At 55.3% G+C, this 11,639-nt stretch overlaps 1 protein-coding gene across 1 annotated transcript in view; it reads left to right on the top strand.

Moving 5' to 3' along the window:
* Positions 1 to 11,639, top strand: part of PHB1 (prohibitin 1) — a 95,090-nt gene that overhangs the window by 6,570 nt on the left and 76,881 nt on the right. The window lies entirely within an intron of this gene.

The raw sequence follows: 11,639 nt of genomic DNA, 5'->3' as shown, positions 1-11,639 counted from the left end.
CGTACGGGGAAACGCGCCCGCGCGTCCCGGCCGTCAAAGCCTATCCCCCACCCCGCCCCGCTACCCGGCGCTTGGCCCGCGCTATTGCGCGTCTGTCCCGCATGCTGTGGGCTCGAGTCGTCCCCACTGCGGCTCCCTCGGCCTGCGGCCCCTCGCACGGTTCACTCTCTTGCCCATCTTCCCCTGCCTCCGGCTTCAGCTTCTTCCCCGGTGCCCTGCTCCCTACGCAGCCTTTATCAGCAATAATGCCCACTGCCCGCCCGCCTTTCATCTCCTGGTCTATACCCCACCCCTCCCTCTGCCCCAGTGGGGGGTTCTCTCTCTGCAGAGGCCTAGGGGAAGGGGAGGGGAGGGGTAGTAGGTGGCCTGACCCCGACCGCACGCAGCGGGGACGTTCAAGGTGGAGACCATCCCGACATCATTTGAATTCTCAAAAGGTGGGTTTGAAGGGGTCGCAGGTGTGCACACACACAAAAAGGAATACACACACTCCCAAGCTCACATATATATGTGCTTATGCATTCACCTATGCCCACACCGTCCTCACGCAGTCCTGTAGACCTGTGCATTCTACACCTGCCTGTGCACCTCCACGTATGCACACTCATCGCCCATGTGCTCATAACATTCAGACCTATGTACTCACCTACACATTCACACATACATGTGTATGTGTGCAGTCACCTCCTCGCAAGCCCTCACATGTATAGTCTCTCACACAGTGCACACAGACATTCATGAACACACACACACTGATATGCACACACAGATGTATCCTCAACCGTTTGCCTTCACTAGATTGTGTTTCCATTAACTGATGAGCTCCTTGCAGGCAGGGACTATGGTTTCTTATCTGAATGCGTGGTACACAGTAGGTGTTCAATAAAGGTCTGTAGAAGGGAATAAATGTAAAATTGGTTGGATGGACTCACATTCATGTACCTGTCCATGTACTATGTAGGCATCCCCAGGACCACACTCACCAATGCCCTAGAAACCTTGGCAGGTCCAAATCATAGGCCCTGGCAACCCAGAGAGTGCGCCACCAGTCTTTCAGTGGGAAGCTCTTCCACCTCCACCTTGATGCTCCCCGCCTGCCTGTTCCCACCCTTTCCTGGTTCCCAGACAGGAAGGCCTTGGAGCACAGAGCTTCGGGGCGGGGGGTGGGGGGCAAGTCTACAAAGCCCATCCCCTCACCCTGATCTTGGCCAGGTGTGGACCTCAGTTTCGAATTGAAAATAAAAGAAGCACTACCCTCGCACCTTACAGGAAGAAGAGGGAGATTGAGACACTTGTGAAGAGGGCAAGCATACTGCTGGTAGGTGATTTCCCAGATCAGCTGAAGCTAATTCATCCATTCATGGGGGGAAAACTCTGTCTGCCCTGTGAATTTCTTTCCTGTGTAACCAACAAAGTCCAGTGGATATCCCAGAAAGGACAGGTAGACATCACTGTGGCCTTGACCAGGAGCGTGAATTAGCCACCTCCTTGACTGGGCATAAGAGGCCAGGCAGCTAGCCCCTCTTCAGAAATCCCTGAGGATTCCCTCCTCCCAGACAGGGATTGCCTCTAAGCTGTCTCCTCCTGCTGCTTTTAGAGCCCTGCCTTTCCTCTCAGCTGAATTCATGGAAGGCAGGAAGGGGCAACATTAGTTCTAAGAGCACTGTTGAGCTGCTTACTACCAAGGGTATCGACAGTATGGCATTAATTTAAGTACTCCTGTTATTAATTTATGATCCCGGTTACTATTATTGCCAAGGTTATGCAGCTCAACACAATTTAATATGACCCATGCCACCATGGCTGGGCCTGGGTTATTAATAATTTCCGTGGTCTTGATCATTTAAGCCTTACTCCAACAATTACAAACAGCAATTGTTACTATTATTAGCAGTATTTCTATGATTAAGCCCGAGCACAAGACCACGATGTAATGCTGAGTGCTGGTGGGGAGGCAGCTGTGAATTGTACAGAGAAAAGAGCACTGAACTGAGAGTCAGACAGGCCTGGCCACAAATGCCTACACCTCCCACCCCACTCCACCCCCACATCAATTACTCCTGCATGGTCTGAGATTATGTCATCTTTCTCAGCCTTAGTTTCCTCATCTATAAAATGGGAATTTAAAAAAAAATCCTATCTTGAATGGCAAATAAAGTTCATCAAAGAAGAGACTCAATCCCCTTCATTCAACATGTATTTATTGAGCACCTACTATAGGCCACACCCTGTTCTAGGCACTGGGGATACAGCAGTGAACAATAGCAGCTGCCTTCATGGAGCTGATCTAGTGTGTTAGTGATTTGATATGAAGGATTATTTTATAATGTGCCATTAGATAGATGGCATGGCTGTGATCAGAGTGCTCCTTTGCTGGGACCACCACCATCACAATCTCCACCATCGTCACCATCACAGCCACCTATACCAGAACCACCACCGCTATGACCACCATCACCACAACACCAGCATCACTACGAGAAGCACCACAGCTACCACTGCCATCACTATTGCTCCCCCAATCATCCCCATCACTATCACGATTACCACACCATCATCACCACCATCACCATCACCACCACAGCTGCCAGGGCCATGGCCGCCACCACTTACCTTTTGACATCTGCACCACAAGCAGCAGGGATTCCTGTTCCTAATGAGTGCTGAATACTCGGGTCCATCCCTTTTCCTTGGAACATTATTGGAGGCTCTGTGGCGCCACTGCCTGCCTGACCCTAACTCCCTAATTGTCATGATTCCTGGCCGCAAACATGAGCATCCTTCAAAAATTTCTCTCTGACCCAGCTCCCTTTCCCTTAATCCTCAGCACTTGGCAGCCACAACTGTGGGAGGGGGCATGGGGAGAGGGCTCTGAGGAGCTGACCAGCAAGTAGGATCAGCCAGGCAGCACCGAGGGGGCAGCAGTTTTCATTGGAGGGTTCCCCAGAACCATCTCCCATAACAGAACTGCCTGTATAATGGGCCCCTCCCCCCACCACACACACACCAAGTCCTCCTGGACCTCATAGGGACCCTAAGATGAAAAGGTGGAGAATCTCAGTGCAGATCTACATGAAGCTGGGAGTGGTAGTGGTGGGTCAGACTGCATCTTCAGGAATTGAAGTGGGAGGGGTTTGCCCCTCCCCTCTTCATCTCACCATCCCTCCATCTCCCTGCCCCTCCAGGAAGGCAAGCTCTTAACACACACGCCCAGTCCTTCCTTTCCACTGGGACCCCTCACCTCGGGCACCTGCAGGACATTGCTCACAGCTCCCTGTGCCTCTGGCCAGCAGCCCCTGGGGAACCAGCCTGCAGCCCCAACTTACTTCCAAGCAGAAATGTGGGTGCAGACAATGAGAACTCACATTTATTGAGATGTCCTGTGAGCCAGGAGATCCACACAATTATCTCCTTTAATCCCCACTGCAATCTCATGAAGGAGGTGCTGGGTTCACCATATACAGATGAAGAGACTGAAGCTTGAAGAGGTTAAGCCACTGGCTCAAGGACCCCCAGAAGGAGGCAGTGGTGCCATAAGTGGCCATTGTACTGCACAAGGCCCTCCAAAGCCACACGTCTCAATGTTAATCTCCATGTCCCAGCCACTTCTCCCCTCCAACGCAGCCCCTCCAGCCTTCACTCCAATGAGTTCGGGAGATAGAACCTGCATCTCAGAGGGGCTTGCACTCGGCCCTTCCATACCACTGCTCAGATACCCCCTCCTGACACACATTCACAGAATCTGGGTTTTGGCCGGGGTAGGATGGGCTGAGGCAAGCCAGGGGATGATCTCCGTCTTTTGATTGAAGACATGATTTCCAAGCTCTTCTAGTGAGCACGCACTTTTCCTGCTTTGGGAAAATCACCTCCCCTATCCCTCAGTTTCAGTGTCCAACCAGAGAAGCAGTGAAGGGAGATGGACAAGAAGAGAACAATTCCTGAGGGGGAGGGGGCAAAGGAGGTGCCAGGCCTCCCCCAGCTGCATCCCATCTGCCCCAGGCAGGCGGCCAGGCAAGGTAAGTGAAACCCGCCTGCCCCCATTAAGAGCTAGCTCAGTGGCTTTGAAGCGTGATGCGGTGATTACCTCTAAGCTGACTCCTTCTGGGCTGCAAGGGAGACCTGGCCAGTAAGGGAGCAGGGCGGGGGCTGGGGACTGGTTTGGGGTCAGCCCAGTTGGATTCTGGAACTGCATCAGTAGTGAGAGGGGTGAGAGGAATTAATCAATTTTGGAGACCAGTTAGATTAACTGGAGCATCAAAGTGGGCCAGTTCCACAGTGCGCTCCCCCACTGTCTGCTCCAGCCTCAGAGGCTGGTACTCCCTTCCTGCCTCCACCCTGTCCTTCAAGGGGCCCCGTCTGACCCACATTACGCAGCTTCTCTCACCTCTGAGCCCTTCTGTGGGTTATGCCCCCATGAGAGTTGCCTTCTCTCTTCCTTCAAGATAACTGTAGAGTTGGTCAAAGTCTTCCATTTTCCCATCTGCAGTCTTTCCTTCAAAGGCCACGCTCCCTCCCGCATGTCCTTGCCTCAGCCCATCCTACCCCACATGGTCTGCACCCATACCTCTTGTCAAACGGTTCGTCAAACATAGGCAGTAGGGACTTTTTTTTTTTTTTTTAAATTTATTTTTGGCTGTGTTGGGTCTTCGTTGCTGCGCGCGGGCTTTCTCTAGTTGCGGTGTGCAGGGGCTACTCTTAGTTGCGGTGCGCGGGCTTCTCATTGCGGTGGCTTCTCTTGTTGTGGAGCACGAGCTCTAGGCGCATGGGCTTCAGTAGCTGTGGCTCGCGGGCTCTAGAGCACAAGCTCAGTAGTTGTGGCACATGGGCTTAGTTGCTCTGAGACATGTGGGATCTTCCCAGACCAGGGATCGAACCCCTGTCCCCTGCATTGGCAGGCGGATTCTTAACCACTGCGCCACCAGGGAAGTCCCGGCAGTAGGGACTTAATTTCCCCAGATTTTGTGTCTTGGAAGAGAGGTGCCCAGAGAAGGCAATGCTATACCCAAGTGCTTGAATGGAGAGGGTTCCAGGCTTTGTGGTAAGGGCCTGGGGGAGAGTTTGGGTACCCCATGCCTCAGGGCAGCCACCTTCCCTGCTGACTTGGGGGCCTCCCCTCTCTCCAGCCTCTTCCTTCACCTCCGTGGCACATTTCCCCTCAAGTACCCTTCCTTTAGGAAATTCCTCTGGACCCTCCACTTTGATCCTTCACAGCCCTGAAGGATTGCAGAGTTGCCCTGTAGTTCTGAAGGATTCAGTCATCCCTCTCACTTTTTATCCTGCATCCAAGAACAGTCAAGACATTTTAAAGAAAACCTGCATAGGGCTACACCCTGCTGGCAGAGCATGAAGGTGAGAGGATGAGGCATCAGAAGGCCCAGGCCTACCATTTATTTGCTGTGTGGCCTTGGACCAGTTCCTTCCCCTGCTCTGAGCCTCAGTTTCCTTCATCTGTAAAATCGGCATAAGATTCCAGTCTCAGAGTTACTGTGAGGAATCAGAGGTCTTGAGTGTGTGTGTGTGTCACGGGAGCTGGGCAGATGTCAATTATTCTTATTCTATTTGCTGCTGCTGCTGATGGTGGCATCTGGCCTGCAGGCTGGAGACCGGATGAGGGGTGAGATGACATTCCAGCACTGGAGAGCCAGGCTCGGGGGGCCTTCCTGCTGCCAATAAGAGCCAGAGCTGTGACAGGCCTCGGGCTCCGGCACAATTCCCACGGGAATTGCTGGGGGAGGAGACATCCCAGGCCCCAGCTTATCTTCACTCTGGCGCGTCTGGGAAGTGGGGTCAAGTGCGATTGTCTGGGTTGGTTTCCAGCAGAGGAGGGGTAAAGGGCATAGATGCACAGTCTGTTAAGTCTCGCAGTCAAGAGAAGACCCCCAAGAGGGAAGGGAGAGGAGCTGCAGAGGAGGATCCCTTCCCAACCCCACCCATCCCACAGCCGGGTCCGCTGGGCTGGGGGACCCCTGAGACGGGGCTGAACAGTTAAGCGCAGAAGGCCTGGGCCGCCAGCTCTTCCCGCGCTGACTCTCTCAGTCCCACCCACTCCGCCTGCTGACTGAGGAGACTCCAGTGTGAGGGGGAGATAGAGCCCTCGCCTGGAAGCCCCTCCACTCTGAGGAGAGGACACGGTCTCTAGGCTGCAGCCTCCTCTCCCACAGGAGCACGTCTAGGATGTGGAGAGGGACGCAATGCCGCCGTCCTCTCCTATAATCTCAGGGGCCGGGCAGGGGGAAGATGGCCCAGGGCCATGGGGACCTCCTAGTCTAAGGGGTTCCCCAATCAAACAGGAGTGTTTCGCACCTGGGGCAGGAGCACAAGCCAGTTTCCAGTTACTTGCTCTAGGCCGGGACTCAGTTTTCAGAAGTGGAAGCAACCCCCCAGAGGCCATCTGCCGTCGGGGAAAGTGAGACCCAGAGACGCACAGGAAAGGCTCCAAGTGGGTCCGCTGCAAAGGGGGGAATTAATAAGAGTGCTGTTTGAGCAGTTTCAGCACGGTGTAGTGGAGACGGCCCTGGGCCGGTAGGTGGGAGGTAGCGGTCTCCCCTCAGCATTGCCCCAACCCCCCGTGGAACCTGGGACCACTCACTGTGCCTCTCCAGGCCTGTTCCCACCTGTGACATGAAGAAAGCTGTCCCTCCCAGGCTGCCCCTGCTCCCGCTCCCTGTGGAGTCTGAGGCCAGGTTCTTGTGTGGTCCAGCCTGGCCCAGCCCACAGGGAGCCCTGGGGAGGGGAGGCAGGGGCGGGCGGGGCACCTCCTGGAAGAGCTGGGCAGAGGAAAGTGCTGAGTCGGCACTCAGAGTCCCAGCCACCTCCACTCCTGTTCCATTATTCATCCCTGTAAGAGGCTCTCCCTCCTCCTTCCCAGCCCAGGCCCACTCTCAAGAAAGGCCTCCCCCCCATTCAAAATCCCCCTCTCAGCATACCCCACTCAGCTGGAAACTCTTAAGCGAAAAGGTCGTCAAGATGATTAAATGCGAACAGATTTTCAGCTCTTTTTCCACTTTAATTAAAAATGGGCTCTCCATTCAGAGGAAGCTGGAGACGAAATAGCAGCTCCCTGAAGGCCCCTGGGCGGAAAAGTGGGGGAAAACTCTCAGAGATGTCTGAGGGTTGGCCTGCGGTGGCCTGGGGTCAGGGGCCTGGCCTGGAACGGCCACAGAGGGCAGCAGGAGCCCAGAGGCCTTGGGCACTGGAGACAGAGCAAAAACAGAGGCAGGTGGGTGGGCCAGCAGGTCTGCACCCTGGGGTGGGGGTGGGGTGGGGGGCAGAAGGAGTTCCATTTCCACAAACCCTAACTACTGGGGAGCCCCCAGTCTGGGGCGGGAACAGGTTGCTATCCTCAAGAAAGGCTGGGGTCTGCACGAAGAATTTAAGATGGAAAATGACAGATGGATAAGTACCTCCCAGAACAACCTAGAAGCAAACCCAGGAGTCGCCCAGTGTACCTATGGCTGGAGATGGAGACTAAAAGAACTAGGGCTGCACGTGAGAGGGCAGCTGGGCAGCCTCAGCAGCTTCCCGGAGGACTTCGGATGCCAGTGAAACAACGAAACAGCTGGGCAGGCAGTGGTGGGAAGGCGATGGGCAGGGGGGTGAGACAGGGACATAGCATGCTTTATTATGAAGATGGAGAGCAGGGAGAAGGCATCAGGAGAATGAGGACTCTCCCCTCTCTCTCTCTTCCTTCTCCTGTCAGGGATCAGAAACTAGGAGAGAAGGGGAGGAGTGGCAGGGGAAGGGATTTGGTTGAGACACCTGAGAACATCCGCAGCGGGAGGAGGGAAGGGCAGGGGAGCTGGCACAGGCTGCAGGAACAACAGGAGCCCACGGCGCTTGGTCACTGATCTGATCCCATTTCCGGTCTGGCCCCAGTGCTTGGCAAGCCCTGAGCAGAGCTTCCCTCCGAGAGTGTAAGGGAGGACGGTTGCATTTGAAATTCCTCTCCATGTTCCGGACGGCCTCTGTGCTCCAGGGGTAGAGGACACTGCAGGAGGGAGAAAGGCCTCTCACCACTTCCTGTACCTGTGCTGGGTGGTCCCACCTGCCCCCCACTGGAGGTAGGAGGGTGTTGAGTTGGTCTTTATCCTGGGAAGAAAAGTGATCCCTTCCTGGTAAACCACCCTGGTGTTGGGGGGCAGCCTAGAGCCCACTGCCCGGCTCCCAGGCAAGGAAGCAGTTGCCAGCACCTCCGGGGAAGGGGTCACAGGGCCCTTTAGAGTCCATCCCCAGGTCTTTCCAGTCCCATATTTACCACCAGCTCCCAGTGTGAATTCCACCAAAGTTAGGAGAGCAGGAGGAGGGGGAACCACCAACTCAGCAAGGCTCCCAGGGGAGGTCACATGTGCATTGGGCCTTGATCTCACCAGAGCAGGGAGGGGAGGACATTCTGAGCAAAGGGGCTGTCTGAGTGAGGGTGCAGGAGCATGGAAGGAGGCGGTACGTGTGGAAATGCTGAGCCGTCAATTTGAGGCAGCATAAGGGATGGGGGAGCAAGTGGATTGAGATGGAGCTGGGCGCACTCTGAAGGCCCCTTTTCTTTGTGGTGATGGATCGCTCTCTCTCCTTGAAATGCCCATCCTGCCCTGGGGGCAGGCAGCAGGATCTAAGTCAAAACTTCCTGCTTCTCTGAGAATCTCTCCCCATCCACCCGCTCTCTCCTCCCAAACCTGGTGTCTGGCTGTCTCTGGCTGTCTCTGGTTCCCATCACCCTTGTCTGCAGGCCTCTCTCTCCCCTCGCAGCTTTGGTAGAATGGGCGTCTATGCCCAAACCTCAGGTGCAACCTCCCCACTCTCCCGTGGTTCCGTGGGCTACCGAGTAGCATGCAGCCCAGACCAGCAGCCTGGCACCTGCTGCTCCAGGAAGGAAATTTGGCCAGGAGAGGGGAGGGGTGCTGGCCTGATGCTGGGTGAATGGGAGAGCTGACCCCAGACCATCCCCCAGTCTGAGTTCCCCACTTCTCAGAAATAGAAATTCACCCAAGCATCCCTTAGGCCTTTGGCCTTACCTCCTTCGTTCTACTTTTAGAAAAACCAGGGATTCCGTGGCAGGGACTAGTCTATATTGACAGAGTCCAAATAGAGCAGAGTGGGGAGGGGTGGCCGAAGGGGCGGGAAGCGTGTCTCTGTTGGCGGGCACTGCCTTGCCCGGAACTCGCTTTTCCTCCCCAGTGTTAATTATCAAAATTAACCGAACACTATAAATAACCCAACTCGGAGACTTGAAGAGCCTCACTTCTAATTAATTCATTTCCAATCAAGACACTTCTGCGCCCCCCTACCCTAGAATCTGAGGGATGGGAACCTCATTGTGCAGCTTTTCAAATATCGAATCCCTTGCTCCTGAGATGTGAAAGCTCAAAGAGAAAAGAGAGAGGAAGGAAAAACACTCCCCTTTCTTGGAAGGGGGTGGCCTATAAATAACCTCATATTGGTGCATTTGATGGGCGACATTCGTGTCTAGATTGGCTTTTGTTGGGGTGAGGAGACATGGAGGGTGGGGGTGGGGCGCGGAGACTTCCATCTGCTGCCTCCTTTACTGGGCAATAAATTTAAAGGAAGACTGTGAGCACCGTCCAAAGCCTCCGTGTTGGCTAGAGCTGGGGAGACTGATCGATAGAGGAGGAGGAGGAGGGCTGGAGAAGGGGGACAGACAGAGAGAGAGTGAGGAAAAGAGAGAAAATGCAAGCCCTAGAATGAGAGCAGGGAAGGGGAGAAAGAGGAGGGAAGAAGGGGAAGAAAGAGAGAAGGGGAGAGGATAAAAGGAGGGAGAAGGGGAAGAAAGATAAGAAAAAAGGGCAAGAGGGAAAACGGTGACAGGGAGGAGGGGGTGGGAGGGTCATTTCCATCCCCCCCTTGTACCATGACCTTTGCCGGAGACCTGGGTAGCTGCTTCAGGGCTGTCCTGCCTTGTGTCCAGCTGCCTCACTCCAGCATCACCCTGTGTCTCCTTTCCCAGGCCGTGGGCATCCATGGAGAAGTCATGTGGCCTACATGCCCCACCCAAGTGCCCTGTAGCCCTCTGCAGGCAGGCACTGGCTCTGGCTCCCGGCCTTGGAAGAAGGGACCCAGGCCAAGAGCAAGCCAGCCTCCCGTGGGGTCAGCTCATTGCCTTCCTGAACCAAGTGCCCTGCTGGATGGTGGCCTGGCGGAGGGCAGTATGGGGCAGAGATGGAGTAAGAAGAGAAGCGAGGAGGGAGAGACAGAAAAGGAGAAAGGAGACAGAAGCCGAGGCACAGAGAGAGAAGGAGAAAGAACGATCAAGTTCGAGAAGAGACGAAAGGAAGGAGAGAAAGGGCAAGACTGAGAGGCAGGGCAAGAGAAAGGGCAAGACAGAGGAGGAGAGGGGAGGGAGATGGCTTGGGCTCAGGGGGCCTTGGTCCCTTGGGGTCCAGATCACAGGGCCTGCTGGAGCGGAGGCCTGGGAGGCCAGTGCTTCGTGGGCTCCCTGAGTGCCGTGACCTAGTGCAAGTGATTGCCTCCTCTTTACACATCTGCAAAATAGTGGTCATGTCCACCTTTCCTCCTCCTCAGGTGGTCGTGAAGATTAAATGAAGTTAAATGCTTACCAAACTCTTAAGGAGGGCTCTGGCCCGAAATGAGTGTTCAGTTCAAGATGACTGTTGTTGTTATTACTAGCAATACTAGTAGTAGAAGTACTAGTCCTAGTAGCAGGGCTGGGTTTTCTTCCTCATCTCACCCCCGGCTGTGAGCGCCTCCAGGTGGACACACCATCCTCTCCCGCAACAGGTGGGCTTTGGCACCAGCCTCCCCGCCCACCAGCCTGGGGGTCCCGAGGGCAGGGCTCTGTCTCCCTCCCCAGAGTGGGGGCTTCCTGGACTGTGTCTCTTCGGGTGGGCTAGGAATCCCCCGGGGGGGAGGAGGTGCAGCCCAAGTTCCCTTCTGCCCCCTGAGTGCCCACCCTGGCCCTTCATGGCCAGAGGGCCTGGGACTTGGGGCGGGTTGTTGACCAAATGACTGACTAGCGTGTGAAACCTAGAGCCAAGGGGGCTGACTCCAGCTGGCCTCTGCCTCTCCCCTGACCCCGGCTGCCTCCCATTGGAAATGGTCCACCTGGTGTTCCTCCTCCTCCGGCTTCCATCCCATCAACTCTAGCTGAGATTAAGGAATGGACCAGGTGGGGAGAGTGGCCCTTCCCAGCTACATCCTGTCCCTGGGCCTCTCCTTCAGCAGGCTGGGGAGGGGGCTGCTGGGAGCCAGCCCCCCGGGCAATCTGATCTCCATTAGCCCTTTCTCTGGTTCTCATTATTGCAGCCCAGGCGGCTTCGGAAACATGCAATTTCCCCGGCAGCTTTGCTCTCCTTCCTCGGACTTTTGAGGTCCCCCTCCCATCCCATTCCTCCTTGGAGGCCCCTCCTCCAGTGGACCAGCAATGGGGTATAGAGTCACTTGAGCTTTATGGGGGTGCCTATGATGTGACCCTCGCAGTCCAACTCTGGAGCTCTGGGGGCAGAACGCTGCCTTTCCTCCTAAATAAAAAATAACTCCCTTCTCCCCTCTTCCTTCCCCTGGGGTCCCTGACTTTCCCCACCCCCACTTGCAGCATACACCCCGGAGTCTGAGAGAAAGGGTTTCTGACTGCTCCACTGGGTCTCCACAGAAGGTCTCTGTCGGGCTCC

The sequence above is a fragment of the Eubalaena glacialis genome, chromosome 19 (assembly GCF_028564815.1).
Source record: "Eubalaena glacialis isolate mEubGla1 chromosome 19, mEubGla1.1.hap2.+ XY, whole genome shotgun sequence".
Lineage (NCBI taxonomy): Eukaryota > Metazoa > Chordata > Mammalia > Artiodactyla > Balaenidae > Eubalaena > Eubalaena glacialis.
Note: the sequence above shows the minus strand (reverse complement) of the source record. Positions and strands in the feature narration are given on the sequence as shown.